Source organism: Herpailurus yagouaroundi, unplaced genomic scaffold (assembly GCF_014898765.1).
Source record: "Herpailurus yagouaroundi ecotype Mexico unplaced genomic scaffold, PumYag 29, whole genome shotgun sequence".
In the NCBI taxonomy this organism is placed as follows: domain Eukaryota; kingdom Metazoa; phylum Chordata; class Mammalia; order Carnivora; family Felidae; genus Herpailurus; species Herpailurus yagouaroundi.
Genome location: NW_024412377.1, coordinates 87,105,981 through 87,115,094, shown reverse-complemented (window position 1 = coordinate 87,115,094; position 9,114 = coordinate 87,105,981).

The following is a 9,114-nucleotide window of genomic DNA, read 5'->3' as shown; positions in this document are numbered from 1 at the left end:
CCAGAGGTAACTGGTAAAACCAATTCCTGAACCTTCTGGAGAATTTACAATGTGAAAGCGTCTCAGTTTTTCCCATCGTCAGCAAAGAATTTGGATTTCCAGGTCTGCTGAGTCAGTACCATTCATTCACCTGCTTTCCAGCTTTAAAAAACTTGCTGTTTCTTCCTCTTCCATTCTCTGTCCTTACAAGTGTATGCATTTAAAAATATATATCCCTTTACTGTCATTTTAGGAAGCAAAAGTGTATGTGCCTACTTAGTCTCTGGCTTATATATTCTTTCTCACATGTATTTTAAAAATAGGTAAAATATTCTTATGATTCTGAAGAAAATGTGTCTCTCCTACCCATCTTTCAGCTATTCTGTTGCCTCTTTTGCCTCCAAACCCAAGCAGGTAATCACTCTTATTAATCCTTTGTACATCTTTCAAGAGCTTATGTAGGTACAAGGAAAAATACATATTCTTATTCTTCCCTTTTTACACAAAAGGTAACATAAGACTGTTTTGTACCTTACAGTTTTCATTTAATGTTGCTTAAAGTTCTTTGCATAGTATAGCTCAGTATAGAGCTTTCTCATTCTTTTAACAGCTGTATAGTATTCTATTTAATCAATTCCTATCAAGAAACATTTGTTTCCAATTTTTGCTATAAAAAACTTATGAATAATCTTAAAAATAATTTTGTGTGTGTACAAGTATAGCCACAGACTAAATTCCAGAGAACATGTTGCTGAGCCAGGTAGTGTCTATCATTTATAGTGTTGATAGATGTTATCAATTGTCCTCCATGGTGGTTGTATCAATTTTCAATCCCAACCATGGAGAAATGTCTACTTATTTCTCCCAAATCCCAGCATTTAACATAATTTATTACAAAAGTAACCAAACACATGAAATTGTATCTCAGCGCACTTTACCATGCACTTCTCTTAGTACAAGTAAACATTTTCCTGTCTAGGATACATTTTCATTTCATTCTACTGAAGTTGTATTCCATTCTTCTAATGTAGAGTTAAAACTTTTCTTTGGAGAGAAAAATGGTGTGTGTGTGTGTGTGTGTGTGTGTGTGTGTGTGTGTGTGTGTTATAAGCAAAAATTCAAAGGCATCATTACAACATTGTTGAGCTAAGTGTATTATTCCAGTATTTACAAAAAATATCTCTTACTGTATGTAAAATACCATATGTTGATATTTATTAAGGACAAAGGAAATTATCTGAAGTGTTATCTAGAGCAAGGTATTTCTCTTACAGAAGAACATATCTGATTAGAAGGCACACTAACTCAAATTATGAGTTCACTAGTTTAGGTTGAGGAAATATGCTTGGGACAATGTTTATAATGTTCATAACTGTAATATGTTAAAATCAATTATGGTATTGCAGAAAGAATACTGAGCTTAGAATCAGTAGGCAGAGTACCTTACACTACTTAAGTAGTGTAATCACTCTCAGCTTCAATTTCTGATCTGAAAAATAGGAATAGTAATATCTGCCCCACAAATTTGTAAACTCTGCTCACCAGTGAGAACCATTAAATTACTTCTAATCAATAAAATAAAAGATAGTTGAGTCAGATAAAAACAGCTAAAATTATAGAAATTGAATTAGTTGAACCATAAAAAATATTAAGCAGTATTAAGGGACATTAGTATAAACAAATACAATAATAACTGAAGCTAAGAAAGCATGTATAATTTGAAAGCACAAAATAGAATGTCCTCACAACTAGAAGTGAAGCAAAAATACAGATTTCCCAATTTTGTGACTATAAAACTTACCTGTTTTGTGATTATGAATATTATAGTATGAACAAAAATGTTTCATAAAACCTGTAAGCCTTGAGATCCCAAACAAAAGCCAGAGTAGGGAATAAAATAAACTGAACTGAAAAAATTTAGAAACGTGTTTTGTGAAAAAGATTTTGTTTTCTGTAGGTTATCCTAGGTATTTTAAATATAAATTATTTCTGATAGACTTTATATTTTCATTTTATAGTCATTCTAAAAAAGGTTAACAAATCAAAAAAGCCCCTCATATACCTATTTTTATATTTTAATTTTATATATAATTTTAAAAAGGAATTATGAGAAATACCATTGTGTGGAATATAGTAGCATTTTTCAAATGTATGTATAGTTCTAAAAAAATAATTACTGTCATGTAACTGGCATATGAAATGCATGTTCTTTCTCAGATTTAATTTTTTAGTTGCAGCAATAGGTCCCCCTGGTGGAGGTTGAAAATATATTTTGTCCCATTTTTCTGTCTTTCCAAATCACTATTCAAATTTTAAGAGATTAAGTACATCCTTCCTTGAAAAAAATGCATAGGGAAAAATTTAAGAGAAGAATTGGCTGATTAAAGATGGAGATTAGAAGGCCTCTGGATTGAATGTCATCTGCTCTACGTGTAAATCTGTTCTTAATACATTCATAATTATCACAATCAAAACCCTTCCCCCCAAAAAGAACACCCTCAAAACAAAGATCTAAAATTTTTTTTTAATGTTTATTTTTGAGAGAGAGAGACAGAGTGTGAGCAGGGGAGGAGCAGATAGAGGGAGACACAGAATCCGAAGCAGGCTCCAGGCTCTGAGCTGTCAGCACAGACCCCAACACGGGCTCGAACCCCTGGACTGCAAGATCATGACCTGAGCTGAAGTCGGCCGCTTAACCGACTGAGTCACCCAGGCACCTCAAAACAAAGATTTAGTTAATAGATTAACATAATTGAATATGCAACACAATAACACTTTTAAAAATTAGATTCATAAGTTACATGAATCTAGCTAATGATTCCTCTTAGTGGTCTGTATCTATTAATGTATACAAGGCAAATGAGACCTTTAGGCTTGAAAGCACAATCAGATGCAGGAATGAAACAGGTCTTGAAATGAAACCGGAATCACGTGTTCCTGTTCAATTCCATCAGTAGATGGCCACCCACAATCACCTTAGAACAGTATGAAATTCAGATTTCATTCTGTGACCTTTTGAAAACTGAGGTCAATCAGAGTCAATACCAAGGCAAAAACAAATTTAGAAGATACAGTCTTTCTTTAGCTGTTCCCCCACACCCTGAGGTCCTGGATATCCCAGAACATCCAAGGTCAGATTGTAAATCTATAAATCACTTGAACACACAAGCCAGTAACTACTCAGCAGTCCTTTGCTATCAGTGTCTTCTTGCCACTTCTCATTCCAACTCCTGCCAGTTTCTCCCACAGCACTCCCAAATCTCTGGCTTCCTTGAGGCCTAGGAACCCCTGACCAACTATTGATATAGTGCATTCCTCAATGCTTAATTTCTCAGAATCTTAAGCCGTGTTTTAAGATACAAGGCCAAACAATATGGCAATTCTACTTTCCTTTAATTTCATGTTTTTAGATTTTCCTTAGAAATTAGAATATGGAGTGGGTCATTACGCAAATAATGAGTATGTGAATTAATCAGCACTTTAGAAACTTCTACATCAATACTGTAAGTCATATTCTAAGTCAAGCGCTCTTTCACCTTTTGGCCCTCACTCATCTTTAACCTCAGTGTGGATTCCTAGAACAAGTTTCTTGAATCTGTTGTTAACTAGATTAACAACACTAAGGTATATAGCAAGGGACTAGCATTTTCCCTTCCTTATGGTGCTGGGAGTTGGGGCAGGGGGATGCTGAAGAATGAGGAGGGCTGCTATAGGTTCTGACCCTCACTTCAATGAAAGCTGCTTCAGTTAACTCAACACTTCTCTATCCTGGGGGGGGGGGGGCAAGGGAAGAAGGAGAGAGCAAAAGTGGTAAAAAGCAGCAATTTGTAATGAAAATATAAGTCCAAGGTCTCTGCTTTTAGCCACAGTTAATTTCAGGGTTTAAATTAACCTCAAATAACTGCAGTTGACTTTGTCTCTTCTTCCTTCTATCTGGTTTGTGATCTACTGTTTCTAACTTAATAATCTTACTGTATTTGTCTAGAGAAGTTTGTTATAGGTACTTCTTTAGAAAAAGACAAGATACAAATTTTAAATAGAAACAAAGCTCTTTTCAGAAAAGGTTTGCCTTTTCTCTTTTTCACATGAATTAACCCTTTAGATGTGAAGACCCCAATAGCTGATAAATCAAGATTAAGTTTTAAGATAATTTTTAAAAAATCTTTTGACTGTAGTAACTTAGTAGAAAAACAAATTATGATTTTTAAGCTTATTTTGACCAAATGGAAATAGTTAACAGTATTATTTCCACCAGATGTTAACAGTATATGATTTATATAATTCTCTACTTTGAGATACCCGGGTTCTCTAAGAATACTTCCTTCAAACAGACTTCTACTTGGCTTGCTTATATGCTTATGAATACTCCAAAGAATAAAGTAATGTGGGTTTAAAATTTAGTCCCAGCATATCCTAGCTACTTGGGTCTGGGTACACCCAAGAGTCCCCAAGAGGCCTTGCAGATTCCAGAATTACCAGTATAAGATTACAGAACTATAGTTCACTTGGACCCATAGACCAATAATTCTAACTATAGGACAAGCTTAATTATAACAATTTATATTTTAATTTTGCAATTCAAAAAATATTTTTGGGGGGCCTGGGTGGTTCAGTCAATTGAGCATCCACCTTCAGCTCAGGTCATGACCTCATGGTTCAGGAATTTGAGCCCCACATCGGGCTCACTACTGCCAGTGCAGAGCCCGTTTTAGATCCTCTGTCCCCCTCTCTTGCACCCCCCCCCCGGCTCATGCTATCTCTCTCAAAAAAGAACATTAAAATTTTTTTCACAAGTATAATCTATTTTTCCCAAAACCAAATAAGTAGATAGGATAGATATTACATTTTCTAATTGCTTTAAATCTTTCCCAGTTTTTATCTTTTAAATCTTTGCTATATCAGTGAAACCAACCAATTAGATTTGAAGGGTTCTTCATACAAAATTTTAGAACCCAAATCTTGCTTTTTTTTCCCCCTTTGAGGGAGTTATTTTGTTTTTTATTGCCAATGTTCAACAATGTTCCACCATCCCTTAGGACTTAGATTAATAACAATTATCTCCCAGCAAGACTGGTATAGAAAAGGTCCCCTGGAAAGTTTAGTTTAGGGCCAGCTATTTCAGATTTAATTGAACACTTTATCTTAACGGAAAATGAAAAAAGAAAACAGATCTTGCTTAAAATATGGTTAAATCTACCTGGTTGGCAGGGACTTTCAGTGAATGAACTTTCAAGACAAGCAAATGCATATTTTCTAGCAAAAGATTGCTCCTCAGTAGGACAACCCCAAATCTCTAACCTGCTGTTAAATTTAAGGAGGTCCTCAATGATACAGAATATGATTTGGAAATATTTTTATCACTTAGCATTTAGCTGATATATGTAGAGTGATTTTTACTCTAAAGAGCCATCCATCAGGAGTAGGCTTGCATCAGTAAGTTGCCAGAATTTATGTTCTACAACAGTACACGTTTCCTAGCTGTCAGGCTTACATAGACCTTTTGGAAGACCTTGGGGATATAGTCTATCGTAACGCCATACAGTGAAAATGATCGCTCTTTTCAGAGAACACAGTGGTGTGCTGGACAAATGTTACAAGCATATTAAAAGCAGAAATGTCGGACTCCAGGGATTCCATTAAGTATCCTTATTTCTTTCATTACAGAATAAAAACCCACTTTAAAATATTTTTAATTAAGTATAAGATGAAAGTAACCCTGCTGATCTTTGATTCTATAAAATGTCAGTAATCTTCCTAAAATTATCATATAATGAAAAAATATCTTACATATTCTCAGACTAGCACAAGACATACAGGTTTCCAGGGTTCTGAAGAAAAGGATAATTTGGGTTTTTGTAGGCAGATAATATTATTAATAATTTACTTAATAGAGCACACCTCACAGAGGTAACTCGAATGTAAATACATTATCTCAGATAAAAGATTTGATTTCACTAGTTTTATATTTAACTTGGCAAACTTTCAGTCTTAGATGAAGCTCTCAATGAATGCTTTAACTATAGGACAACAGATACTGAACACAGAATCAGGAAATGTAAACAAATGATCTATTTCAACTGGATATGGGTGAACCTAGCCTGCTTAATTAACCACGATCTCCAAGACCTAACTAAACTGTCATCCACATGACTGCCATGCTGCATTCCAAGAATTCCTGCTTGCAACCCAAATCCTGAACAATTCACCATTCTATTAAAATGACCTTTACTGACCCCCTCTCTAACACATGCACCTCCACTGAGACCTAGAAGAGCTTTGCTTTAGAGTATCATGTCCAATCCATAAACCCTCCTCCTCTCCAGCTTGATGTCTCAAAGACCCTCCCACACATACTCTTACCAACCGAACTCCTAAACCCAAGCTTCCTTCCTTTCCCTAATAAGAATTTAAGAGTTCTTTCTTCATTCAAGCAATTCTCCCTCCCCCAATCTTTTCCACAAAGGCAAATTGGAAAAAAATGTTCTAAATTTTACTCTCAAATTGACAATGTTTTTAAAAACAATTTTTTTTTAATATTTATTTTTCAGGGAGAGAGAGAGACCGAGCACGCGTGGGAGAGGGGCAGAGAGAGAGGGAGGCAGACACCAAAGCAGTCTCCAGGCTCTGAGCTGTCAGCAAAGAGCCTGACACAGGGGGTCAAACCTATGAATCATGAGATCATGACCTGAGGTTGGACACTTAATGGAATAAGCCACCCAGGCGGCACTCTCAAAATGACAATGCTTTGAGTCTTCACTACTCAACATGTACTTTCTCAATAAGTATTTGCTTAATATTGTATTTTCGATTAATATGTTTCTTTCCCAAACATCTAGTTTTTCAATGTGCTGCCCTATAACTATCAACTAAGATTATTAGCTTCTAGAGGTATGGCACCAAACACTAACTCCCAAGGAATAACACATAATAAAATGAATGCCATGCTAGATTAAGCATACATGTTTAATCAATGCTTTTGCTACTGAGCTTCTGAATTCCAGATTCTTTTAGTTTTATATTTTTTAAAGTGTGATCCTTTATACCTTGAGATACTCCATAAAAGTTACTGTAAGAAGAAAGTATAATCTAGTGGTTCTGAATAGACCTGGAGTCAGAAAAAGCTTAGGACCAAATTCTAATTCCAATTTCTGTTACCTGGAACAAATAACTTAAACCCTGTAAGCTTTTGGCTTTCTTGTGTGTAGAATAAAGTCAATCTAATAGTATCTATCCCAGAAGTTTATTAAGATTAAAATTTATAATATATGTACATACCTATGTGTGTCTGGAACACAGCAGCACTTAATGTTACTAAATTTTTAAAAAGACATTTCCTTTATAAAACTTAGCTACACAGCATACATACAATATTCATGTGAAAAAAAATTTTTTATTTCTATAGTTTCTTCTAAGTGTAAAGGAAAACACATAATCTTCTCTAAATTAACAATGGTAACTATCCTCAGAGATAAAGTATCCAGATCTCAGACTTTGCCTAAGCCAGTTTTGAACACCTTTTGTACCAAACATAAATGACAGTCTCCCTCAACCCCCTACACTAATAACCTAGTTCCAATGATAAAAAATATATACGGCCAATTGTGCTGGCTATTAAGCTATCTTTTCTCCATAGCTCCAAACCACAATTCTATACTTAACTACAAAATACAGGGGTTGGACCTCTGTAAACAACATTTCTCCTTTGCTAGCTGAATTTTTCTTGGGCTTCACTAGGGAGGACTAGAAGAGTGAAAAAGAAAGGCAGCAGGGGAAAGAATCCTGCTGTTTCCTGTTTGCTTATCGTTCCTATCCGCATGTCCAGGGCAAAAATTCATCATTCCAGTGGCAGCACTTGGTTCCAGCCTCCAGCTTCTTCTCATCATTACCCAATACTGACAATACCCTTTCCTCAAATGTCCCCAAGTCCCTGCTCTATAGAACCTTTCCTCCAAGCTTCTAGTTTCTGGCAATCTCAACCTCTATCTTCCATTCCCTCAGCTCGACATGGTACTTGCTTCCTATAGTTATCTGTGTCAGTGTTCCCTTTCTGAGTTTTTTGTTCTCCAGTATCAAATTAACCTATTCCTCTTACTACACTATTAAAACATCTAGTTGTACTGTTCCTCCTGTCTGAAATCTGACATTGATATTATTCAGAGGGGTGGGGATAGGAGTTAAAAAAAATTTTTTTTATCCTTTATTTTATATAACATCTTTATGCATTACTTATGTAATTTCTAAGTGATTTTTAAAAAATTCTTTTGCCTTCCTCACACTGGTGTTCAAAACATTGTAATCTTTTTCAAGAACACACCACTAGTAAAACCCCCAGAAAATTTATTTCCAGAGACTAGTATCAGAAAGATGGCTTTTGAAGTTGAAGCCATTAGCCACTCAACTGGATAATCTACTTATTGTGGTGTTTGCTGATGTAAGGCCATTAACACAGGCACATCAACTCAATTTTAAAGTCTTCCATTAGGAGTGCCTGAGGGGCTCAGTTGGTTAGGTGCCTGCCTCTTGATTTTGGCTCAGGTCATGATACCACCATTCATGAGTTCAAGTCCCACTTCGGGCTCTGGGTTCCACGCTGTGAGCATAGACTGCTTGGGATTCTCTCTCTGCCTTTCTCGTACTCACTCTGTCTCAAAATAAATAAACTTTAAAAAAAAATGAAGTCTTCTATTAGAAGTACTGTATGGATTTTCTGCAACAAAGAATTCACTAAGCCTAGCACAGTACCCATCATTTATTAAGTGCATAACAAGTATGTTTATTTCCTCCACATCTCAAAAACTTACCACCACTCTAACCTAAGGGTTGCTAATAGGCACATACTTTAGAGAATAGGCTCATTAGCTTGTAACAAAGGTGAAGGAAAAGACCTTAGCTGACAAATCCCAAACTATCAAGGCCAGAACAGCAATTAAGCAGGCAAGTTTAGCAAAAACAAATATTTTTATACATCACAAAATGCCATTTCATGAGAAATATGACAATAAATATGATAAATGAGATGAATATCTACCTCCACTTCCTTCTTTCTTAAAGCAAATTCACTCTTTTCTTTTTATTCCTACCTCTACTAGCCATTTTATTGGCCTTTCAACTCTATAGTTACTGTTAACAGTGAAA